At 48.9% G+C, this 27,487-nt stretch overlaps 1 protein-coding gene across 3 annotated transcripts in view; it reads left to right on the top strand.

Annotated features, from left to right (window-relative positions):
* The window catches only part of THSD4 (thrombospondin type 1 domain containing 4), a 1,279,073-nt gene that overhangs the window by 171,850 nt on the left and 1,079,736 nt on the right, over window positions 1–27,487 (top strand). The gene's annotated exons all lie outside the window — the stretch shown is intronic.

The raw sequence follows: 27,487 nt of genomic DNA, 5'->3' as shown, positions 1-27,487 counted from the left end.
ATATGTTGACGAAATCTCGGACATCACTGTTACAGCCGAAACTCAGGGAAACACTTTCAACAAAAATACCGTTGGTCACTGAATACACTACTGCCAGTTCAGTAATTCCCAGAGCGGTTAGTGCGCTTTGGCCTATAGTCAAAAGTGACACCGCATTACCATGCTTCCACAACAAATCAGTCATGCCTAGTTATAGACGTGGACGAAACTTATGGGACTTGTTAGTCCATACAGATGTTTCACCAAAAATAACCATGTCCACACGTAAAGGCTGTTTTAGATGCCCGTCCTGCACTACAGGCAATTACCTCACATCTGGCTCCTCATTCCAACACCCCAAAACTGGCAAGAAATACAGTATACATCATTTTCTCACGTGCAGTTCACAATACGTTATCTAAGTCATTACTTGTCCCTGCGGGCTACTGTATGTCGGACAAACCATCAGAACCATTAAAGAACGCATGGCCCTTCATCGATCGGCCATCAAAGCCGCCATTGAAGGCAAGGATAACGATCAGCCAGTCGCAAGGCATTTCAAACTTTGCCAACATCCTTTATCTAGTTTGAAATATCAAATAATGGATCATATCCCTATTCCCATCAGAGGTGGCGACAGACAGAAGCTATTATCGCAGTGTGAAACACGATGGATTGTCCGGCTTAACACCATCGCTCCGCACGGACTTAATGAAAAAGTAGTATGGAGCATTTTCTTGTAATGTTTTCTTGCAGTGGCTTAATCTTTTGAGTGCAGTGTATACTGTATCCTTATACACGTAGAGTTTAGCCTAGCCTAGGGCTGCTTGTTGTGTCCATTTATGTTCCAATATTAGCCTACGTTTGCTTTCAGTTTTGACTGCATTTAGTGCAGCACTTTGTAGCCAATTTTCATTGTGCAATATGGCTTTGAGCAGATGTAGGACTGTAGGGACCTGAGTACAATATGTGCCTTTTGAGTATGCTCCCATTGTATGCAATATACAGTTTGTTTTTAATTCACTATATCACGTTGGAAACGTTATTTTGTTTCCCTTACAGATGTACGTGTCACTTTTGTATTTGTCACAGTTTACATGCACATTGCACTTTATTGTTATTACACTCCCCATCTGCTTCTGTGAGCGGCGCGGGGCTGAGTGCGTCTGGTTGCCAGGCGACGGCCATGACATCTCTCGCGAGATGTGCTGGACTGGGTTTTGCCTGGTTGCCTGGCGACGGTCACGTCATCACCCGCGGCGGGCCGCCGGGACCGCCGGAGCCGCTCCCGCCCTCGGCCCTCGTTTGACAGCAGTGGCGTGTGTAAGTATTTAAGGTGAGAATTGTTTTAACACTGTTTGCTTCACCATGTGTCCTTGAAAAAAACACCCGCCGCGGTGTTGAAACGTTGGACCCTCATGTTGTTTTTCACATAAAGATTTTTCTCTTTTACCCAAATCCGTGGAGTGCCGCCTGGTTTTGTGACACGGGGACAGTGGATATCTGTCTCCCAGCTTCGCCAACCTTCCACTGTGTACATTTGAAGGAGGGCACCCAGGTACTAAGTTGCGATCACTGAGTGCCAGCTATACCACTCAATATATATATATATATATATATATATTTATATAATATAAATAATCTTTTTAATTTATTTTTACTTTTTTAAGTTTACATTTATATTTCTAGATTGGTTATCTTGCACTCTCAGATATAACCCGCAGCTTGCCCCGGTGGCAGTCAAAAGAAATTATAATATATCCATGCAGATATAGCACTCCGTCTTCCAACAAAAAATATATGCAGACGCAGTCTTATATTAAGATCAACATTTAAGGGACCATATTCCTTTTATTAAGACATGTCACCTAGGAGGAGAAGGAACTGGCATGGTGTGACTAACCAGGCCAAGCAGCAACATCATCCGCAGTGCTATGCAGCCTGCACAGCACTGCTGCTCAGGGCCGGCTCTAGGCATGTTCGAATAGAGCGGCCGCGCAGGGCACCACCCTTAATGGGCGCCGCGCGCTGGCGCCGCCATATTCGAAGCTGGAGCCGGCCTTGCTCTGCAGCATTGGCCCGGCCGTGTGTGCGCTATGCGCGCTGCCGGTGTCTAACGTCAGACGCCGGCGCCGCGCAGCACGCATAGCGCACACAAGTGGCCACTTGGCCGCCCGCACCTGGACCCGGACCCGCACTCGCCCGGCCGCACTCGGACAGGCTCAGCAGTACTCCTCCCCCTCTCAGCGCCGCAGGTATTGGGGGGGGGCACATTTATGGATGGCACTGTGGGGGCATTTATCTGGCACACTGGGGGCATTTATCTGGCACACTGGGGGCATTTATCTGGCACTGTGGGGGCATATCTGGCACTGTGGGGGCATATCTGGCACTGTGGGGGCATATCTGGCACTGTGGGGGCATTTATCTGGCACACTGGGGGCATTTATCTGGCACTGTGGGGGCATATCTGGCACACTGGGGGCATATCTGGCACACTGGGGGCATTTCTGGCACACTGGGGGCATTTATGACACACTGGGGGGCATATCTGGCACTGTGGGGGCATTTCTGGCTCTGTAAGGGCATATCTGGCACACTGGGGGCATTTATCTGGCACACTGGGGGCATTTATCTGGCACACTGGGGGCATTTATCTGGCACTGTGGGGGCATTTATCTGGCACTGTGGGGGCATAACTGGCACACTGGGGGCATAACTGGCACACTGGGGGCATTTCTGGCACACTGGGGGCATTTCTGGCACACTGGGGGGCATTTCTGGCACTGTGGGGGCATATCTGGCTCTGTAAGGGCATATCTGGCACTGTGGGGGCATTTATCTGGCACACTGGGGGCATTTATCTGGCACTGTGGGGGCATTTATCTGGCACTGTGGGGGCATATCTGGCACTGTGGGGGCATATCTGGCACACTGGGGGCATTTCTGGCACTGTGGGGGCATATCTGGCACTGTGGGGGCATATCTGGCACACTGGGGGCATTTATCTGGCACACTGGGGGCATTTATCTGGCATACTGGGGGCATTTCTGGTACATTTCTGGCTCTGTGGGGGCATATCTGGCTCTGTGGGGGCATATCTGGCTCTGTGGGGGCAGTTATGTATTTGGCACACTGGGGGCATTTCTGGCACACTGGGGGCATTTCTGGCACAGTTGGGGCATTTATCTGGCACAGTGGGGGCATTTATCTGGCACTGTGGGGTCATATCTGGCACTGTGGGGGCATTTATCTGGCACTGTGGGGGCATTTATCTGGCACTGTGGGGGCTTTTCTGTATCTGGCACTGTGGGGGCTTTTCTGTATCTGGCACTGTGGGGGCTTTTCTGTATCTACATATCTGGCACTGTGTGGCCATTTATGTATCTGGCATTGCTGGGGGGCATGTCATGTGTTGCTGGCACTGCTGGGGGGCATGTCATGTGTAGCTTGCACTGCTGGGGGGCATGTCATGTGTAGCTGGCACGGCTGGGGAGCATATCATTTAGTGTTCCCGCTAGGTGTCTGTGGCTAGGCAATGTGTCTAACGTGCTCTGCCTGGCGCAAAGTGTCTAACGTGCTCTGCCTAGCGCAAAGTGTCTAACGTGCTCTGCCTGGCGCAAAGTGTCTAACGTGCTCTGCCTGGCGCAAAGTGTCTAACGTGCTCTGCCTGGCGCAAAGTGTCTAACGTGCTCTGCCTGGCGCAAAGTGTCTAACGTGCTCTGCCTTGCGCAAAGTGTCTAGGAGGTTCTACCTGGTGCAGTGTGTATTAACTGCACTACTGTGTGGTGTAATGCGAATTGCCACTATTATGTGGACACGCACCTTCCCCACGAAGCAACGCCCCTAAATTTTTGCTGCGCGCCTTAGGCGCGCACTGTCCATGCTTTACCATGTAGGTAGATGAGCAACAAGCATTACAGTATGTACATCATTTTGCCCTCCTAACTTAAAAATGTGCCCTCCCTGCCCTAAAAAGTGAACACTATCGTGTAGCGGCACTGCTGGGTGGCATATTGTGTGTAGCTGGCACTGCTGGGGGGCATATCATGTCTATCTGGCACTGCACATTGTGTATCTGGCACTATACTGGAGACATTATGTGTATCTGACACTATACTGGAGACATTGTGTGTAAGGAACACTACTGTGGCTGTTATGTGTAAGGCTGCTAATTGTGTGCGTAGAGGGGGGGTGAAAACATTTATTTATAGTCTAATAATATGAAGTTATGAGGCCACGCCCACTTTCCAAGAGGCCATGCCCACTTTTCCTGGAGCACGCACGCCGAAGGCGCGCGCATGGGGGGGGGGGGGGCGCTTTTACATGTATTTGCTCAGGGTGCTAGTAGGCCTGGAGCCAGCTCTGCTGCTGCTGACAACCTCCCCACCCCTGAGGCAGCACAGCAATGGACACAGTACCATGCCACTGAGTTGAGTCTACAACAACAAGTACATACTGGTGGTAGGCCATCGGTGGAGTGCCGTTTTGGTTGTGTTACATACAGTCCAGAGGAAAAAGTGTGTGAGGTAAGTATATGATACACACACTGAGGAAGCCGCTGAGACCGGAGGGTAGGCGGAGAAATGCGTTTGGAGACTCATTTTCTGGCTAAAAACCACAATTTGTGTCTTTAGCAGTATTAGAGAACCAGCTGCTGGTAATACGGAGGAGAGGCACTTGCAAGGAACACGCTGCACAGATCTTCTATTATCCACTACACTCCCTGGATGAGGCTGCAATGCCTACAACATAATCAGGAGAGGTACAAATTTGGGTACACAGCTTATTGTACTCTAAGTGGATTTTGGACTGTAGTGTTCAATCTGCCTTCATTCATTTATTTGTTCTTGGGACCAGCTGAGCCTAGATTGCCAGCATATCACTAATAATCTACAAAGTATACTAAAGAACTGCCTATTAGTATGGATGGATTCTAAGCAAATATCTCTGCTTTCAAATTACTCGCTTGCCTAACATCTTACTCTTTTGCACATGCGGACTCTATTTATTAACCATCTGCTGCTTGCTATTAACATCTTGAGTTAGTTAGACGCGGGTCTTACAATTAGATTGTGCATGCTTTTTAAAAAATTGCTTTGCAAATGAAAGTATAGATAAATTGTTTGCTTGTTTAGAGCCTCATTGGGATTATGCTATATAATATATATGGATGGTAATCTGATGATACCAATGTGCTTTAAATAAGATTCCTTGATTTTGGAATTATTTTAACCAATTGTTTTTTAATATATTTTTTTAATTTTATTATGTGTATATTGATACTGGCCGGTATCTTATTGTATTAATTGTGCATATTTATAAGTAAAAATGTATCTTATACAAAGTGAAAAGCGCTGTCTTATTCGGTTGTTAAGTATATGATTTGCTTATTTAATTTTCATTCTGTTTGGTGGCGCATGTATTGTCACTCGCAGGCTAGGGATGTGTTCGTGGCGGGGTCATGGGGGATCCCCAATACATCATCAGTGTACCGGTCCCCAAGATTTCTGTTGCTGGCCTTGTTAGTATGGTGAGTGCTATTCATGAATGAGCGGAAAGCCCAGCTTTCCGCTTCTCCATTGAGTTCAGGTTCGCCATCTCAGGATGGAGCAACCTGAACCGTGGGGCGGTAACTGCAGGGAAGCTTAATGCTTCACTGCTCTCTGTACGCACCTGGCACTGGCTCTGCTCCCTGACCTCCCATCACCCTCTGCGGCCTTCCAGGAGGTCAGCTGGCGGCGCTTGCACAGAAGGACCCACCGCTTGACTCTAAGCGCTGCAGAGGCGGATCGCCAGAGAAGAGAGCGTCGCTGGAGCCCTTGACACCGCACTACTGTGCCGGAAGGATGAGTATACATGAATTGCTACATATAACAGTTATATATCGCATCAACCGATGCAATGTATAGTGATAAGCAGGGGTTAAAGTGAGCTGGAACGGGGCGGAACTGTCAGTTCCACTTGGAGACAGAACGCAGTTCCTCCTCCTCCGGCTTACCTCACCCAATGTGTGCCACCGCCACCGTAGGGAGATGCCGGGCGCCTGCTGTTACCAGTGGCGCCCAACTCTCCCCGCACAGAGGAAGCCCGGCGGCAGGAGCTCAGTACTGAGCTTCTGTTTCCGGCTCCCGGCTCTAATGTGCGCTATGAGAAAGACGTCATGACGTCTCTCTCATAGTGCAGTGAGCCGGACTCCAGGAGAATCACAGCGGTCAGACGCGGGAGCGGGGCTTGGTAAGTATGGTGGCTTTTTTTTTTTTTATGCACGTCTACTGGGGGCAAGCTACAGGGGCACATTACTAGTTGGGGCTAAACTACAGGGGGGCTTAACTACAAGGGGTATTACTACAAGCTGGCAAACTACAGAGGGCATTACTACTTGGGGCAAGCTATATGGGGCTAACTACTGGGGGGCAAACTACATGTGGCTAAGTACTGGGGGCATAACTACAGGGGGGCATAACTACAGGGGCACATTACTACTGGGAGGTAAACTTCAAGGGGGCAAACTACAGGGGGTCATAACTACAGAGGCTAAACTACTGGGGGCTTTCCTACTTGGGGAAAACTTCATGGGGCTAAACTACTGGGGGCATTACTACTGGGGGGCTAAACTACTGGAGGCATAACTGCAGGGGCTAAACTACAGGGGGCATTAACACTGGAGGCTAAACTACATGGGGCTAAACTACTGGGGAAAGTTACCACTGGGAGGCTAAACTAAAGTGGGGGTAAACTACTGGGGTCATAACTGCAGGGGCATTACTACTGGGGGCATAACTACTGGGGCTAAATGACTGGGGGCATCACTACAGGCAACATTACTACTGGGAGCAAAACTACACAGGGGCATTACCATTAAGGGCATTACTAATGGGGGCACTACTAATGAGGGCATTGTAAAGGGGGCACTTCATAAGGGGCATCACTCCTGGGGACATAAGGGGCACTACTACTGGGGGCATTGCATAAGGGGCACCACTACTATGGGCTCTATATAAGGGACACTGCCAGTACAGTGGACATTGCATGAGGAGCACTACTGTGGTCATTGTAAAAGGGGCGCTACTGCTGTGGGCATTGTGTATTACGGGGTGCTACTACTGTGGGCATTATGTGTATTAGGGGTGCTACTACTGTGGGCATTATTACTATTGTGTGACCACACCCCTTTTTTTGAGACCACGTCCACGTGGTCTCAAAATACTTCTATTGCATGGGCGCCGGGGGAGGGGGGGTGAGATCCACCACCTCTCTAGGACCACTTTAAGAACTGGTGATAAGTATCAATTAATTTTTTTTACATTTTTTTTTATGAATAGACCACAAATTCTCCTAAGGAATTGATGAAAGAAATATGGAGTGTAGCAGAAGGAACTCAAATTGCATTTCAAAAGGTCAAGCTTTGAGCCATATAATACTGACAAGAGTGTGCCTGGTAGTGTGTGGGCTGTCAATAATTAGATACTTGTATATCTAATTTTTTTGTAACTGTATATTAGTGATGTGCATCGGAAATTTTTCGGGTTTTGTGATTTGGTTTTGGATTCGGTTCCGAGGCCGTGTTTCAGATTCAGAAGCGTTTTGACAAAACCTCCCTAAAAAATTTTTGTCGGATTCGGGTGTTTTTTTTTTACAAAAAACCCTCAAAAACAGCTTAAATCATATAATTTGGGGGTCATTTTGATCCCATAGTATTATTAACCTCAATAACCATAATTTCCACTCATTTTCAGTCTATTCTGAACACCTCACAATATTATTTTTAGTCCTAAAATTTGCACCGAGGTCGCTGGATGACTAAGCTAAGCGACCCAAGTGGCCGACACAAACACCTGGCCCATCTAGGAGTGGCACTGCAGTGTCAGACAGGATGGCAGATTTAAAAAATAGTCCCCAAACAGCACATGATGCAAAGAAAAAAAGAGGTGCACCAAGGTCGCTGGATGGCTAAGCTAAGCGACCCAAGTGGCCAACACAAACACCTGGCCCATCTAGGAGTGGCCCTGCAGTGTCAGACAGGATGGCACTTCAAAAAAATAGTCCCCAAACAGCACATGATACAAAGAAAAATTATAGAAAAGAGGTGCAAGATGGAATTGTCCTTGGGCCCTCCCACCCACCCTTATGTTGTATAAACAGGACATGCACACTTTAACAAACCCATCATTTCAGCGACAGGGTCTGCCACACGACTGTGACTGAAATGACTGGTTGGTTTGGGCCCCCACCAAAAAAATAAGATTTTGCTTACCGGTAAATCTATTTCTCGTAGTCCGTAGTGGATGCTGGGGACTCCGTAAAGACTATGGGGATAGACGGGCTCCGCAGGAGACATGGGCACTTTAAGAAAGAATTTAGGTTCTGGTGTGCACTGGCTCTTCCCTCTATGCCCCTCCTCCAGACTTCAGTTAGAGAAACTGTGCCCAGAAGAGCTGACAGTACAAGGAAAGGATTTTGGTAATCCAGGGCAAGATTCATACCAGCCACACCAATCACACCGTATAACATGTGACAACAACCAGTTAACAGTATGACAAATAACAGAGCATCAGGTCAAACCCTGATGCAACCATAACTTAACCCTTATTGAAGCAATAACTATATACAAGTATTGCAGAAGAAGTCCGCACTTGGGACGGGCGCCCAGCATCCACTACGGACTACGAGAAATAGATTTACCGGTAAGTAAAATCTTATTTTCTCTAACGTCCTAGTGGATGCTGGGGACTCCGTAAGGACCATGGGGATTATACCAAAGCTCCCAAACGGGCGGGAGAGTGCGGATGACTCTGCAGCACCGATTGAGCAAACACAAGGTCCTCCTCAGCCAGGGTATCAAACTTGTAGAACTTTGCAAAAGTGTTTGAACCTGACCAAGTAGCCGCTCGGCAAAGCTGTAATGCCGAGACCCCTCGGGCAGCCGCCCAAGAAGAGCCCACCTTCCTAGTGGAATGGGCCTTAACTGATTTTGGCAGCGGCAATCCAGCCGCAGAATGAGCCTGCTGAATCGTGTTACAGACCCAGCGAGCAATAGTTTGCTTTGAAGCAGGAGCACCAAGCTTGTTGGAAGCATACAGGATAAACAAAGACTCTGTTTTCCTGACCCTAGCCGTTCTGGCTACATAAACCTTCACAGCCCTGACCACATCAAGTAACTCAGAATCCTCCAAGTCAGTAGTAGCCACAGGCACCACAATAGGTTGGTTCATATGAAAGGATGAAACCACTTTCGGCAGAAATTGTGGACGGGTCCGCAATTCTGCTCTATCCGCATGGAAAACCAGATAGGGGCTTTTATGTGACAAAGCCGCCAACTCTGACACACGCCTAGCCGAAGCCAAGGCTAATAGCATGACCACCTTCCACGTGAGATATTTCAACTCCACCGTTTTGAGTGGTTCAAACCAGTGGGATTTCAGGAAACTCAACACCACGTTAAGATCCCAAGGTGCCACTGGAGGCACGAAAGGGGGCTGAATATGCAGCACTCCCTTTACAAATGTCTGAACTTCAGGTAGAGAAGCCAACTCCTTTTGAAAGAAAATGGATAGGGCCGAAATCTGGACCTTTAATGGAACCCAATTTTAGGCCCAAATTCACTCCGGACTGTAGGAAGTGAAGGAAACGGCCCAGCTGGAATTCCTCCGTAGGAGCATTCCTGGCCTCACACCAAGCAACATATTTTCGCCATATACGGTGATAATGTTGAGCTGTCATGTCCTTCCTAGCCTTTATCAGCGTAGGAATGACCTCATCCGGAATGCCTTTCTCTGCTAGAATCCGGCGTTCAACCGCCATGCCGTCAAACGCAGCCGCGGTAAGTCTTGGAACAGACAGGGCCCCTGTTGCAACAAGTCCTGTCTTAGAGGAAGAGGCCACGGGTCCTCTGTGAGCATTTCTTGCAGATCTGGATACCAAGTCCTTCGTGGCCAATCTGGAACAATGAGTATTGTTCTCACTCCTCTTTTTCTTATTATCCTCAGTACCTTGGGTATGAGATGAAGAGGAGGAAATACATAGACCAACTGGAACACCCATGGTGTCACCAGGGCGTCTACAGCTATCGCCTGAGGGTCTCTTGACCTGGCGCAATACCTCTGTAGCTTTTTGTTGAGGCGGGATGCCATCATGTCCACCTGTGGCAGTTCCCACCGACTTGTAATCTGTAAGAAGACTTCCTGATGAAGTCCCTACTCTCCCGGGTGGAGGTCGTGTCTGCTGAGGAAGTCTGCTTCCCAGTTGTCCACTCCCGGGATGAACACTGCTGACAGTGCGCTTTCGTGATTCTCCGCCCAGCGAAGAATTCTGGTGGCTTCCGCCATCGCCACTCTGCTCCTTGTGCCGCCTTGGGGGTTTACATGAGCCAGTGCGGTGATGTTGTCTGACTGAATCAGAACCGGTTGGTCGCGAAGCAGGGTCTCCGCTTGACGTAGGGCGTTGTATATGGCCCTTAGTTCCAGGATGTTGATGTGAAGGCAAGTCTCCTGACTTGACCACAGACCTTAGAAATTTCTTCCCTGTGTGACTGCACCCCAACCTCGGAGGCTTGCGTCCGTGGTCACCAGGACCCAGTCCTGAATGCCGAATCTGCGGCCCTCGAGAAGGTGAGCGCTCAGCAGCCACCACAGGAGTGACACCCTGGCCCTGGGGGATAGGGTGATTAACCGATGCATCTGAAGATGTGATCCGGACCACTTGTCCAGTAAGTCCCATTAAAAAGTCCTCGCATGGAACCTACCGAAGGGAATGGCCTCGTATGATGCCACCATCTTTCCCAGGACACGAGTGCAGTGATGCACCGACACCTGTTTTGGTTTTAATAGGTTCCTGACCAGTGTCATGAGTTCCTGAGCTTTCTCCATCGGGAGATAAACCCTTTTCTGGTCTGTGTCTAGAATCATGCCCAGGAAAGGCAGACGAGTCGTAGGAACCAACTGCGACTTTGGAATATTTTGAATCCAGCAGTGTTGCCGTAACACTTCCAGAGAGAGTGCTACGCTGATCAGCAACTGCTCTCTTGATCTCGCTTTTATGAGATCGTCCAAGTATGGGATAATTGTGACTCCTTACTTCCGCAGGAGTACCATCATTTCCGCCATTACCTTGGTAAATATTCTCGGTGCCGTGGAGAGACCAAACGGCAACGTCTGAAATTGGTAATGACAATCCTGTACCACAAATCTGAGGTACGCCTGATGAGGTGGATAAATGGGGACATGAAGGTATGCATCCTTTATGTCCAGAGACACCATAAAATACCCCCCTTCCAGGCTTGTGATGACCGCTCTCAGCGATTCCATCTTGAACTTGAACCTTTTCAGGTATATGTTCAGGGATTTTAAATTCAATATAGGTCTGACCGAACCGTCCGGTTTCGGGACTACAAACATGGTCGAATAATAACCCCTTCCTTGTTGAAGGAGGGGAACCTTGACCACCACCTGTTGAAGATATAATTTGTGAATTGCAGTTAACACTATTTCCCTCTCATGGGGGGAAGCTGGCAGGGCCGATTTGAGGTATCGGTGAGGGGGCATCTCGAATTCCAGCTTGTATCCCTGAGACACAATTCTATTGCCCAGGGATCCAACTGGGAGTGAACCCACTTGTGGCTGAAATTTCGAAGACGTGCCCCCACTGGGCCTAGCTCCGCCTGTGGAGCCCCAGCGTCATGCGGTGGATTTTGTAGAGGCCGGGGAGGACTTCTGTTCCTGGGAACTAGCTGTGTTGTGCAGCTTCTTTCCTCTGCCCCTGCCTCTGGCAAGAAAGGACGCACCTCGGACTTTCTTGTTTTTCTGTGATCGAAAGGACTGCATTTGATAATACGGTGCTCTCTTAGGCTGTGAGGAAACATGTGGCAAAAAATTTGACTTTCCAGCAGTAGCTGTGGAGACCAGGTCCGAGAGACCCTCCCCAAACAATTCCTCACCCTTGTAAGGTAAAACCTCCATATGCCTTTTTGAGTCGGCATCACTTGTCCATTGCAGAGTCCACAGGACCCTTCTGGCAGAAATTGACATAGCATTTATTCTAGAACCCAGTAGACTAATGTCTCTTTGAGCATCTCTCATATATAGGACAGCATCTTTAATATGCCCCAAGGTCAACAATATAGTATCCTTGTCTAAGGTATCAATTTCCTCAGACACGGTATCCGTCCATGCTGCTACAGCACTGCACACCCAGGCCGACGCGATCGCCGGCCTCAGTAAGGTACCTGAATGTGTATAAATGGACTTTAGGGTAACCTCCTGTTTGCGGTCTGCAGCATCTTTGAGGGTAGCCGTATCCTGTGACGGCAGGGCTGTGACGGCAGGGCTACCTTCTTGGATAAGCGTGTTAAAGCTTTGTCCACCTTAGGGGAGGATTCCCAGCATAACCTGTCCATTGGCGGGAAAGGATACGCCATAAGAATCCTTTTGGAAATCTGCAGTTTTTTATCTGGAGATTCCCAAGCCTTTTCACATAACTCATTTAGCTCATGTGAGGGGGGAAAGGTTACCTCCGGCTTCTTTTCCCCATACATATGTACCCTCTTGTCAGGGACTGGGATTTCCTCTGTGATGTGCAACACATCCTTAATTGCTATAATCATATAACGGATGGATTTAGCCAATTTTGGCTGTAACTTTGCATCATCGTAATCGACACTGGAGTCAGAATCCATGTCCGTATCTGTGTCAACAATTTGGGATAGTGGGCGCTTCTGAGACCCTGACGGCCTCTGCGACATAGGATCAGGCACGGGTTGGGACCCTGACTGTCCTGAGGCTTCAGCTTTTTCTAACCTTTTATGCAAAGAATTAACATTATCATTTAAAACCTTCCACATATCCATCCAATCAGGTGTCGGCGCCGTCGGCGGAGACACCACATTCATTTGCTCCCGCTCTGCTTCCACATAGCCTTCCTCATCAGACATGTTGACACAAGCGTACCGACACACCACACACACACGCCCTTTTTGAAGACAGTTCCCCCACAAGGCCCTTAGGAGAGACAGAGAGAGAGTATGCCAGCACACACCCCAGCGCTATAAACCCAGGAATAACACAGTAACTTAATGTTAACCCAGTAGCTGCTGTTTATATATTGTTTTTTACGGCTAATTATGTGCCCCCCTCTCTTATTACCCTCTTCTACCGTGTATCTGCAGGGGAGAGCCTGGGGATCTTCCTCTCAGTATAGCTGTGGAGAAAAAATGGCGCTGGTGAGTGCTGAGGAAGAAGCTCCGCCCCCTCGGCGGCGGGCTTCTGTCCCGCTTAAATATGCAATTTTTGGCGGGGGCTCATACATATATACAGTGCCCAGCTGTATATATGTTTAACTTTTGCCAAAAGAGGTCCCAAATGCTGCCCAGGGCGCCCCCCCCCCCCCTGCGCCCTGCACCCTAACAGTGACCGGATAATGTGAGGTGTGTGGGAGCAATGGCGCACAGCTGCAGTGCTGTGCGTTACCTCAGTGAAGAACGGAGTCTTCTGCCGCCTGTGAAGTCTTCTTTGCTTCTCATACTCACCCGGCTTCTGTCTTCCGGCTCTGCGAGGGGGACGGCGGCGCGGCCCTGGGATCGGACTGCGAGGGTGAGATCCTGCGTACGATCCCTCTGGAGCTAATGGTGTCCAGTAGCCTAAGAAGCAGGACCTAGCTTCAGAGAGTAGGGCTGCTTCTCTCCCCTCAGTCCCACGATGCAGGGAGTCTGTTGCCAGCAGAGCTCCCTGAAAATAAAAAACCTAACAAAATACTTTCTCTCAGCAAACTCAGGAGAGCTCACTGAAAAGTACCACAGTATAAAACTGAGGTCAGGAGGAGGGCATAGAGGGAGGAGCCAGTGCACACCAGAACCTAAGTTCTTTCTTAAAGTGCCCATGTCTCCTGCAGAGCCCGTCTATCCCCATGGTCCTTACGGAGTCCCCAGCATCCACTAGGACGTTAGAGAAAGAAGCAATCAATCTCTCCTTGCACAAACTGGCTCTACAGAGGCAAGATGTCCACCTCCTCCTCATCGTCCAATTCCTCATCCCTTTCACTGTGTACATCACCCTCCTCACAGATTATTAATTCGTCCCCACTGGAATCCACCATCTCAGGTCCCTGTGTACTTTCTAGAGGCAATTGCTGGTGAATGTCTCCACGGAGGAATTGATGATAATTAATTTTGATGAACATCATCTTCTCCACATTTTCTGGAAGTAACCTCGTACGCCGATTGCTGACAAGGTGAGCGGCTGCACTAAACACTCTTTCGGAGTACACACTGGAGGGGGGGCAATTTAGGTAAAATAAAGCCAGTTTGTGCAAGGGCCTCCAAATTGCCTCTTTTTCCTGCCAGTATACGTACGGACTGTCTGACGTGCCTACTTGGATGCGGTCACTCATATAATCCTCCACCATTCTTTCAATGGTGACAGAATCATATGCAGTGACAGTAGACGACATGTCAGTAATCGTTGGCAGGTCCTTCAGTCCGGACCAGATGTCAGCACTCGCTCCAGACTGCCCTGCATCACCGCCAGCGGGTGGGCTCGGAATTCTTAGCCTTTTCCTCGCACCCCCAGTTGCGGGAGAATGTGAAGGAGGAGCTGTTGACAGGTCACGTTCCGCTTGACTTGACAATTTTCTCACCAGCAGGTCTTTGAACCTCTGCAGACTTGTGTCTGCCGGAAAGAGAGATACAACGTAGGTTTTAAATCTAGGATCGAGCACGGTGGCCAAAATGTAGTGCTCTGATTTCAACAGATTTCACAGCGGAATCGCTCTGTTTTAGCTCCTCCTTCAATCTCTCCAGCTTCTTCTGCAAAAGCCTGATGAGGGGAATGACCTGACTCAGGCTGGCAGTGTCTGAACTGACTTCACATGTGGCAAGTTCAAAGGGTTGCAGAACCTTGCACAACATTGAAATCATTCTCCACTGCGCTTGAGTCAGGTGCATTCCCCCTCCTTTGCCTATATCGTAGGCAGATGTATAGGCTTGAATGGCCTTTTGCTGCTCCTCCATCCTCTGAAGCATATAGAGGGTTGAATTCCACCTCGTTACCACCTCTTGCTTCAGATGATGGCAGGGCAGGTTCAGGAGTGTTTGCTGGTGCTCCAGTCTTTGGCACGCGGTGGCTGAATGCCAAAAGTGGACCGCAATTCTTCGGGCCACCGACAGCATCTCTTGCACGCCCCTGTCGTTTTTTAAATAATTCTGCACCACCAAATTCAATGTATGTGCAAAACATGGGACGTGCTGGAATTTGCCCAGATGTAATGCACGCACAATATTGCTGGCGTTGTCCGATGTCACAAATCCCCAGGAGAGTCCAATTGGGGTAAGCCATTCTGCGATGATGTTCCTCAGTTTCCGTAAGAGGTTGTCAGCCTCTTCTGGAAAGCGGTGATACAAAGCGTAGCCTGCCTAGGAACGAGTTGGCGTTTGCAAGATGCTGCTACTGGTGCCGCCGCTGCTGTTCTTGCTGCGGGAGGCAATACATCTACCCAGTGGGCTGTCACAGTCATATAGTCCTGAGTCTGCCCTGCTCCACTTGTCCACATGTCCGTGGTTAAGTGGACATTGGGTACAACTACTAAATTTCTCTAGGACACTGGTGACTCTTTTTCTGACGTCTGTGTACATTTTCGGTATCGCCTGCCTAGAGAAATGGAACCTAGATGGTATTTGGTACTGGGGACACAGTACCTCAATCAAGTCTCTAGTTCCCTGTGAATTAACGGTGAATACCGGAAACATGTTTCTCACCATACAGGCTGCCAAGGCCTGAGTTATCCGCTTTGCAGCAGGATGACTGCTGTGATATTTAATCTTCCTCGCAAAGGACTGTTGGACAGTCAATTGCTTACTGGAAGTAGTACAAGTGGTCTTCCGACTTCCCCTCTGGGATGACGATCGACTCCCAGCAGCTACAACAGCAGCGCCAGCAGCAGTAGGCGTTACACTCAAGGATGCATTGGAGGAATCCCAAGCAGGAGAGGACTCGTTAGACTTGACAGTGACATGGCCTGCAGGACTATTGGCTTTCCTGTGTAAGGAGGAAATTGACACTGAGGGAGTTGGTGGTGTGGTTTGCAGGAGCTTGGTTACAAGAGGAAGGGATTTAGTGGTCAGTGGACTGCTTCCGCTGTCATCCAAAGTTTTTGAACTTGTCACTGACTTCTGATGAATGCGGTCCAGGTGACGTATAAGGGAGGATGTTCCTAGGTGGTTAACGTCCTTACCCCTACTTATTACAGCTTGACAAAAGCAACACACGGCTTGACTCCAGTTGTCCGCATTTCTGTTGAAATAATTCCACACCGAAGAGGTGATTTTTTTTGTATTTTGACCAGGCATGTCAATGGCCATATTCGTCCCACAGACAACAGGTGTCTCCCCGGGTGCCTGACTTAAACAAACCACCTCACCATCAGAATCCTCCTTGTCAATTTCCTCCCCAGCGCCAGCAACACCGATATCCTCATCCTGGTGTACTTCAACAGTGACATCTTCAATTTGACTATCAGGAACTGGACTGCGGGTGCCCCTTCCAGCACTTGCAGGGGGCGTGCAAATGGTGGAAGGCGCAACCTCTTCCCGTCCAGTGTTTGGAAGGTCAGGCATCGCAACCGACACAATTGGACTCTCCTTGGGGATTTGTGATTTAGAAGAACGCACAGTTCTTTACTGTGCTTTTGCCATCTTAACTCTTTTAAGTTTTCTAGCAGGAGGATGAGTGCTTCCATCCTCATCTGAAGCTGAACCACTAGCCTTGAACATAGGCCAGGGCCTCAGCCGTTCCTTGCCACTCCGTGTCGTAAATGGCACATTGGCAAGTTTACGCTTCTCCTCAGACGATTTTGATTTAGATTTTTTGGTCATTTTACTGAGCTTTATTTTTTGGGATTTTACATGCTCTCTACTATGACATTGGGCATCGGCCTTGGCAGACGACGTTGATGGCATTTCATCGTCTCGGCCATTACTAGTGGCAGCAGCTTCAGCACGAGGTGGAAGTGGATCTTGATCTTTCCCTATTTTACCCTCCACATTTTTGTTCTGCATTTTTTAATGTGTGGAATTATATGCCAGTAATATATCAATAGCAATGGCCTACTACTATATATACTGCGCACAACTGAAATGCACCACAGGTATGGATGGATAGTATACTTGACGACACAGAGGTAGGTAGAGCAGTGGCCTTCTGTACCGTACTGCTATATAGTATATATTGGTGGTCAGCTAACTGTGCAAAACTGAAATGCACCACAGGTATGGATGGATAGTATACTTGACGACACAGAGGTAGGTAGAGCAGTGGCCTACTGTACCGTACTGCTATATAGTATATACTGGTGGTCAGCAAACTGTGCAAAATTGAAATGCACCACAGGTATGGATGGATAGTATACTTGACGACGCAGAGGTAGGTAGAGCAGTGGCCTACTGTACCGTACTGTTATATAGTATATACTGGTGGTCAGCAAACTGTGCAAAACTGAAATGCACCACAGGTATGGATGGATAGTATACTTGACGACACAGAGGTAGGTAGAGCAGTGGCCTTCTGGATCGTACTGCTGTATAGTATATACTGGTGGTCAGCAAACTGTGCATAACTGAAATGCACCACAGGTATGGATGGATAGTATACTTGAAGACACAGAGGTAGGTAGAGCAGTGGCCTTCTGTACCATACTGCTATATAGTATATACTGGTGGTCAGCAAACTGTGCAAAACTGAAATGCACCACAGGTATGGATGGATAGTATACTTGACGACACAGAGGTAGGTAGAGCAGTGGACTACTGTACCGTACTGCTATATATATAGTTATACTGGTGGTCAGCAAAATTCTGCACTGTCCTCGTACTAATATACTACAATGCAGCACAGATATGGAGCGTTTTTCAGGCAGAGAACGTATAATACTGGTGGTCACTGGTCAGCAAAACTCTGCACTGTCCTCCTACTATATAATACTGCTGGTCCCCAGTCCCCACAATAAAGCAATTAGCACACTGAGCACAGATATTTGCAGCACACTGAGCACAGATATTTGCAGCACACTGAGCACAGTCAGATATGGAGCGTTTTTCAGGCAGAGAACGTAGGTATTTGCACTTGCAGCACACTGAGCACAGATATTTGCAGCACACTGAGCACAGATATTTGCAGCACAGTTTGCAGCACACTGAACATAGAAACTGAGAGGACGCCAGCCACGTTCTCTCACGATCATCTCCAATGCACGAGTGAAAAATGTCGGCGACGCGCGGCTCCTTATATAGAATACAAATCTCGCGAGAATCCGACCGCGGGATGATGACGTTCGGGCGCGCTCGGGTTAACCGAGCAAGGCGGGAGGATCCGAGTTGCTCGGACCCGTGAAAAAAAAAGGTGAAGTTCGGGCGGGATCCGAACCCGCTCATCACTACTGTATATGCATCTGCAGAGGGCTAAAGTACTGGTGCAAGATATTAAAACCATATGTCCCAAAACTTATCAAATCCACTGTACATGGACATTGGGCCTCATTCAGACCCACTCGCATGCTGCATTTTCTCGCAGCCGTGCGAACGGATCTGAACTGCGCATGCGTGTGACCTGCAATGCACAGGTGCATTGCTACCCGGCGACGGGGGTCGCTGGAGAGCTACTGCTTCAATGACGAAAGCAACCGCAGGGGCGATCGCAAGAATATTGACAGGCAGAAGGCGTTCCTGGGTGGCAACTCACCGTTTTATTGGAGTGTTGTGAAAAACACAGGCGTGCCCAGCCGTTGCAGAGGAGGGTTCCTGATGTCACTGCCGGCAACGATCATTGCTGCATCTGAGTAAGTCCCAGGCTGTACAGAAACTGCACAAACTTTTGTTTGTGCAGCTCACTGCACAGACCATTGCACCCCTGCAAAGCCCTAACCCCCTCCCCCTGTAGGCGGCGACTACCTGGTCACAGCAGTGCAAAAAATAGCCTGCGTGCGACCATGTCTGAATTAGGCCCCTTGACAGTACATGTGAGTTGAAATCAGTGACGTGCGGTGAGGTTACTGGTTTGGGAGGCACTGGCAGCTAACAAGCACAACCCCCCCCCCCCCCCCGAGAAAAAAAAAAGTGTGGTCGCCCGATACATCAATAAAACCAGCACTAGGCAGAACCAGCCAGGGGGAGTAATGCCATAGCAGGGGAGACACTCAGTGTGGGGTCCCCCTGCCATAACATTAATCATCCCCCCAGCCAGTCAGCCCAGGGTTGGAATTCCTCGGAAAGTGGGAACCCCCAAAAATAAAAATGGGGTCCCCCCTCACGAGCAATAACCAAAGCTATGCCCCGCACCCCTGGTGGCGGTGGGTGCGGGGTTCATTGTGTGTTAATATTGTTCTTTACAGGTGGCCTACAGGTCCCAGCAAGCCTGCCCCAGCATGCTGGCACTTGGAGAACCACAAGTGCCAGCATGCCCGGACATAAAGGGCCCGCTGGCACCTGCAGTCCACCTGCAAAGAATAGTAATATTGTTCTTTACAGGTGGCCTACAGGTCCCAGCAAGCCTGTCCCAGCATGCTGGTACTTGGAGAACCACAAGTGCCAGCATGCCCAGACATAAAGGGCCCGCTGGCACCTGTAGTCCACCTGTAAAGAAAATATTAAAATAAAACACCACACGGTCTTAAAAATAAACTTATTATTAAACTGGATCTTCACCTGGGGGCGGCGGCCTTTAAGCTCTTTTGCGTGGCCGCCGCCTTCCCAGGGCTTCCTGCGTCTTTACCTGGGGGGGCGCCACCTCCCCAGGGCTTCCAGCGTCTTCACCTGGTGGGCGGCGGCTGCTAAGCTCTTTTGCATAGCCGCCGCCCATCCAGGACTTCCGGCGTCTTCTTTCTTCAGGAGCTCTTCACAGCTCCTCCTCCGCCGTCGGACTGACGCTCCTCTGCCTCGCGCTGACTTATATAAGTCAGCCGGAGGGGGCGGGGTGATGACGCGGCGAGCCGAGATTGGCTCGCGGCGGCCATCTTGAATTTCAAAAATGACGCTGAGGCGCCATTTTTGAAACTGGTACCGCTCCGCTGCCAAACTCTGCAGGCTAAAGGTAAACCTCCGCCGCCCGCACCGCCGCCGCAACCCGCCGCCCGCTTCACCGCCGCCCGCACCACCGCCGCATCCCGCCGCCCGCACCACCGCCGCATCCCGCCGCCCGCACCACCACCGCATCCAGCCGCCCGCACCTCCTCCGCCAGCGTCGCCCACACAGTGATTGACAGCGAATCCAGTGACGGATCCCCTGGCCAATCACTGTGGCCTCACTGACAGGGACATGCTTTCATAGGTTGAAAGCACGTCCCTGTATGAAAGAGGCACCTCTAATGGTGCTGCTTTCCCATATATTTTCAATAGGCTTTTACTGCCCATGGCTAGTCCCCGCCCGTGCCCGCCCCCCGCTCCCATACCTTTCCCCAGAGACAACGGGAGGCACCACGATCGGTGCCTCCCAAACACATAAGGAGGGGAGCAATGATTAAGAATAATATTAAGAGGATACATATGACACAGAATATGTGTCATATGCATCTTCTTTGTATTATCTTAATCATTAATGACAGGGGAGGCACTGCCTCCCCTGCCTCCCCTGACTGCACGTCCCTGCAGCAAACACTCCTGAACCTGCCCCGCCATCAGCTGAAGCAAGAGGTGGTAACGAGGTGGAATTCAACCCTCTATATGCTTCAGAGGATGGAGGAGCAGCAAAAGGCCATTCAAGCCTATACATCTGCCTACGATATAGGCAAAGGAGGGGGAATGCACCTGACTCAAACGCAGTAGAGAATGATTTCAGCATTGTGCAAGGTTCTGCAACCCTTTGAACTTGCCACACGTGAAGTCAGTTCAAACACTGCCAGCCTCATCAGGCTTTTGCAGAAGCAGCTGGAGAGATTGAAGGAGGAGCTAAAACGGAGCGATTCCGCTAGGCATGTGGGACTTGTGGATGGAGCCCTTAATTCGCTTAACCAGGATTCACGGGTGGTCAATCTGTTGAAATCAGAGCACTACATTTTGGTGCTCGATCCTAGGTTTAAAGCCTACGTTGTATCTCTCTTTCCGGCAGACACAAGTCTGCAGATGTTCAAAGACCTGCTGGTGAGACACTTGTCAAGTCAAGCGGAACGTGACCCGCCAACAGCTCCTCCTTCATTTTCGCTGCCAGGAAAAAGATCAGATTTCCAAAACCACCCGCTGGCGGTGATGCAGGGCAGTCAGGAGCGAAAACTGACATCTGGTCCGGACTGAAGGACCTGCCAACGATTACTGACATGTCGTCTACTGTCACTGCATATGATTCTGTCACCATTGAAAGAATGGTGGAGGATTATATGAGTGACCGCATCCAAGAAGGCACGTCAGACAGTCTGTACGTATACTGGCAGGAAAAAGAGGTAATTTGGAGGCCCTTGCACAAACTGGCTTTATTTTACCTAAGTTGCCCCCCCCCTCCAGTGTGTACTCCGAAAGAGTGTTTAGTGCAGCCGCTCACCTTTTCAGCGATCGGTGTACGAGGTTACTTCCACAGAATGTGGAGAAGATGATGTTCATAAAAATGAATTATAATCAATTCCTCCGTGGAGACATTTACCAGCAATTGCCTCCAGAAAGTACACAGGGACCTGTGATGGTGGATTCCAGTGGGGACGAATTAATACTCTGTGAGGAGGGGGATGTACACAGTGAAAGGGGTGAGGAATCGGAGGATGATGATGAGGTGGACATCTTGCCTCTGTAGAGCCAGTTTGTGCAAGGAGAGATTAATTGCTTTTTTTTTTGGTAGGGGCCCAAACCAACCAGTCATTTCAGCCACAGTCGTGTGGCAGACCCTGTCGCTGAAATGATGGGTTTGTTAAAGTGTGCATGTCCTGTTTATACAACATAAGGGTGGGAGGGAGGGCCCAAGGACAATTCCATCTTGCACCTCTTTTTTTTATTTTTTTTATCTTTGCATCATGTGATGTTTGGGGCCAATTTTTTTAAGTGCCATCCTGTCTGACACTGCAGTGCCACTCCTAGATGGGCCAGGTGTTTGTGCCGCCCACTTGGGTCGCTTAGCTTAGTCATCCAGCGACCTCGGGGCAAATTTTAGGACTAAAAATAATATTGTAAGGTGTGAGGTGTTCAGAATAGACTGGAAATGAGTGGAAATTATGGTTATTGAGGTTAATAATACTATAGGATAAAAATTACCCCAAAATTCTAAGATTTAAGCTGTTTTTGAGGGGTTTTTGAAAAAAAAAAAAAACACCCGAATCCAAAACACACCCGAATCTGACAAAAAATTTTAAGGGAGTTTTTGCCAAAATGCGTCCGAATCCAAAACACGGCTGCGAAACCGAATCCAAAACCAAAACACAAAACCCGAAAAATTTCCGGTGCACATCTCTAGTTATTAGTATTTACTTGAAAGGAAACCCCATCTTATATCCGTCAGAGGATCATCCACTTATTGCTGGATGCTCGGGGGTGCTACCAGAGACAAATAATGTTATACAGAAAGAAGGAGAGATAGAATGTCTCTTTGTTGGCGCACAGCAAAGAGACATTCTTTCTCTCCTTCTTTCGGTATGCTGTTTGGGCAACAGCATACCTGCACTGTGGGAGTAAGTGGGGGATGGTCACCGGCCTCTTGAGGTGCACAGCTGCTTCCCCCCCTGAGGGGCTGTTTGTTCAGCGGGGCATGGCGCCTTGGCTGTCACAGCCGCAGCATGCCGCACACCCCTAACGGTGCCTGAAGGTGATCATTGGTGGTGAGTACTCGCCGGCGACCCCACTAGGGGGGTCCTCCAGTTCACTGTGTGGCTGAAGCATGGGTGAGGCGTATGGATCCCGCTGTAGCCCTGCGTGAGACTGGCTAAAATACATTGTACCAAACATTTATGTGTGGCTACAAACATAGGGTGAAATGGCCAGTATAAATATAAAACAGTAGCTCCGGCGCCATGGTGGGAGGTGGAACTACATGAGAGCGGGCTCAGCTGCATTTTGGCGCCTTCCTCTGCATAGCAGCAGCAGCAGCCTCAAGAGCTCCTCCATAACAGTCCCTGGATCACTGGTACCGGGTGTAGAGGGGGAGAGCCGCTATAGTGTGCACAAGTAACATCCCTCTGAGGGATTTTTCACAATACAGTCTCACTGTTGTTTACATATATAAAACGCTGAAAGCCTAACTTGGGCTGTACAGTGTTGGGTGCGCTGGTATTCTCTCTCCTGTGTCTCCTCTCACATGCAATAGGGCAGGCTTGTATTGTATTTCAGGCTGTGTTGTATGTGTACTGAACCTGTTTTGCTTATTCAATATGGTAAAACAGAAGTTATGCAGTGTTTGTAATGCTAGATTCTCCCCTAGTTCATCTGGCTCAATGTTATGTGAGCAGTGTAGTCAGTCATCTCAGAATGCTGATAACAATGTGGGGGAGAGTCCAGAGCACTCCTGTTTGGGGGCTATTAAAACTATGATGTCTGATATGTCATCTGAGCTCACCACAAATGCAAATAAAACTCAGGAACTGCAACAAACAGTGGCAAGTCTAACTGCTAAACACCCCCCCTGTCTGCTACAGGTGCACAAAAACGTGTCTACCTGCACTCCTATCAGATACTGATGATGATATACAGGATGATGGCGATGATGTGGACCCCATAAGGGATTCCACCCCTACCCAATGTATTGAACCCCTCATATTGGCTATTCGGGATGTGTTAAAGCTCCCCCTGGAGGATGCTAATACTCAGCAATATTTCCTCCCACAAAGACAAACTGACAGTCACATTTCCTGATTCCAAGGAATTGGATAATTTATTTAAAATAGCCTGGAAAATACAGATAAATATCAGGTGTCCAAAGGGTTTCTGCATACATTCCCCTTTGCCCCTGAAGGCAGAAAATTCTGGGAGGAATCTCCAGCGGTAGACATCTCAGTCTCTCACCTTTCTAAAAAGGCGGTACTTCCTGCTCCAGGCTCCTTTATGGTAAACAACTCGGCAGATAGGAAAATTGAGGCCACTCTAAAATCTATCTACACTGCTGTAGGTCATTGCTGGTGGCTGGATGACACATGCAATTCATTCCTGGGCTTCTTAAATTCAGGAAGGTCTTTCGGGTGATATGGCCTTAGTTACTACTGTAACTTTCATAAACACATTCAGGACATGGCAAGAGTCCTCTGTGACTCACCTTAAAGAGATTGGCAATATTAATGCGCAGAGCCATATGGTTGTGTCAGTGGATTGCTGATGCTGACTCCAAACGTAATGTGGAATCTCTTCCCTTTATTATTATTATTATTATTATTATTATCCTTTATTTATATGGCGCCACAAGGGTTCCGCAGCTCCCAATTACAGAGTACATAAATAATCAAATAGGAAAACAGCAACTTACAGTTGATGACAGTATAGGACAAGTACAGGGTAAATAAACATAGTTACATCAGCAGATGACACTGGAATAAGTATCAGGTGGCAGAAGATTGCTGGATGTGGTACAGTGTAAGATTATTAAAGTAAGACAAAGGATAAGCACATGAGGGAAGAGGGCCCTGCTCGTGAGAGCTTACAATCTAAAGATGAATGGCTTTACAGGTGAATGGCTCTTTGGAGGTGAATTGGACGCATGGATCTCCAAAGCTGCTGCTGGGAAATCCATGTTTCTCCCTTCGGGAGCTCCACCTGCTAGACATGTCTACCCGGGACCATCTACTCAGTCCTTTCGGTCCTCTACATTTTGATCTAGGGCCAGGGGGGCCTCCAATGCAGCTAGAGGCACCAGAGGTAAGCCTAAGAAACCAGCCATTGCCGGGTCTCAGGATCAGAGCACCAGTTCTGCTTCTGTAAAGACTTCAGCATGACTGTGCCCACCCAACCCGAGGGGATCTCATAGTGGTAGCTCGGTTACGTCACTACAGACACATCTGGGATGGTTCCTGCCAAGATGCTTGGGTTAGGGACCTTATCTCTCAGGGTTACAAGCTGTAGTTCGACAGTGCTCCTCCCCAATGATTTTTCAAATCAAGCGTACCAGCTTTGGAAAATATGTGAGGTACGCTGCTACTGGTCATCAACAAGTTGGTCCAGTCCCAGGTCATTGTTCCAGTACCCCTACAACAATGAGGACAAGGTTACTACTCCTGTCTGTTCGTAGTACTAAAACCAGACAGGTCTGTGAGACCCATTCTGAATCTGAAGTCCTTGAATCCTTACCTGAAGGTTTTCAAATTCAAGAAGGAATCTTTGAGAGCAGTGATCGCAGGACTGGAACAACAAGAATTCCTAGTGTCCCTAGATATCAAGGATGCTTACCTCCATATTCCAATTTGGCCTCCTCATCAGGCCTATCTGCGGTTCACCCTACTGAACGATCACTACCAGTTTCAAGCGTTACCCTTCATCTTGTCTACAGCTCCGGGTGTGTTCATGATGGTGATGACGGAAATGGTGTTTCAGCTCAGGGTCCAGGAGGTCAACTTAATTCCATACCTCGGCCGTAGCGTACATCAATTGACAAGGAGGGACAAAAAGCAGGGCCTTCATGCAAGAAGTGTCAAGACTACTCCTCTGGGCAGAAGGAAATGCAAGACCACTCTCCAGGATCTTCATTCCGGGAGTGGACAACTGGGAAGCGGACTTCCTAAGTCGCCACGACCTCCACCCGGGGGAGTGGGGACTACACCCTCAGGTGTTTCAACAGATCATCGACAGGTGGGGATGCCCACAGATCGACTTGATGGCCTCTCGCCTCAACAAGAAGCTTTGCTGCTATTACTCACGAAACAGGGACCCTCAGGCGAGCGTTAACATCGCCTTGGCCTTACCAGCTGGTCTATCTGTTTCCTCCGATTCCATTGATCCCAAGGGTGCTCAAGTGGATCAGGCATCAAAGAGTGGGAGCAATCTTGATTGCCCCGGATTGGCCCAGAAGAGCGTGGTACGCAGCTCTTCTGGACATGTCCATAGAGGACCCTTGGCCTCTACCACTAAGAAGGGAGCTTCTTCAATAAGGACCGTTCATCTACCCGGACTTACGGTGGCTTCGTTTGATGGTATGGAAGTTGACCGGAACATTCTAGATCACAAAGGGCTTTCCAAAAAGGTCATTGCCACTATGGTGCAAGCCAGAAAACCTGTGACGTCAAAACACTATCATCATATCTGGCAGAGATATGTCTCCTGGTGCGAGGAATGCATATATCCCTCTGTGGAATTCCACTTGGGTAGGTTCCTATGTTTCCTGCAGGCTGGAGTGGATAAAGGCTCACGTCTGGGATCCATTAAAGTCCAGATTTCAGCTCTTTCCATCTTCTTCCAGTAGAAGTTGGCTCTCTTGCTGGAAGTTCAGACCTTCTTGTAAGGGGTGCTTCACATACAACCTCCATTCGTTCATATGGCACCTTAGGATCTGGATGTAGTGTTACGCTTTGTACAGTCCTCCTGGTTTGAACCTCTGACGACGGTAGAAGATAAATACCTCACATGGAAAACAGTGATGTTACTGGCCCTGGCTTCTGCTAGGCATGTCTCAAAATTGGGGTCCTTGTCGTGCAAAAGTCCGGACTTGGTCTTTTACAAGAACAGAGCGGAGCTCAGGACTAGACAGCAGTTCCTGCCGAAGGTGGTCTCCACGTTTCACTTGAATCAACCTATTGTGATTCCGTCCAGTTCTGACACTTCTGCTCCTCCGGAGGCACTGGATGCAGTGCAAGCCTTGAAAGTCTATGTCAAGAGGATGGCTCGGATCAGAAAGACAGATTCCTTGTTCATGCTGTATGAGGTGCGGAAAAAGTGTTGCCCTGCTTCAAAGCAGTCCATTGCTCATTGGATTAGGTTTACTATCCAACAGGCCTATGCGTCGGCAGCCTTACCTGTTCCACAGTCTCTGAAGGCCCACTCTACCAGATCAGTGGGCTATTCCTGGGTGACTGCCCATAGATTCTCGGCCCTACAGCTATGCCGAGCTGCTACCTGGTCAGGGAAGAACACCTTTGTGAAGTTCTACAAGTTTGATACCCTGGCCAAAGAGGATACCCAGTTTGGGCAGGCGGTGCTGCAGATGTCTTTGCACATTCCCACCCATTCTGGAAGCTTTGGGGCATCCCCATCGTACTAATCTGTCCCCAATATCCCTTATGGATGCTAGAGAAAATAGGATTTTAAATACATACCGGTAAATCCTTTTGTCGTAGTCTATAAGGGATATTGGGTGCCCACCTCTGTGCGGTGACTTTCTGCAGGTTCTCTGTTCTGTGTTTCCTGTTCAGCTGTTGCTATTAATGTTGCTGTGCGTTTCTGGCTAGGTTATATGTTGGTGTGCTGGTGTGGAAATCTCACCACACTTCTTCTTGTTGTGTTCCTTCTCTCAAGTATGTCATTCTCTTTCGGGCACTGTTTTACCTATAACTGACCTGTAGGAGGAGGCATAGAGGGGAGGAGCTAGCACACCCTGTTGAAGAAATTTAAAGAGCACTGGCTCCTTTGGACCCGTCTATACCC

Source organism: Pseudophryne corroboree, chromosome 6 (genome assembly GCF_028390025.1).
Source record: "Pseudophryne corroboree isolate aPseCor3 chromosome 6, aPseCor3.hap2, whole genome shotgun sequence".
NCBI lineage: Eukaryota > Metazoa > Chordata > Amphibia > Anura > Myobatrachidae > Pseudophryne > Pseudophryne corroboree.
Note: the sequence above shows the minus strand (reverse complement) of the source record. Positions and strands in the feature narration are given on the sequence as shown.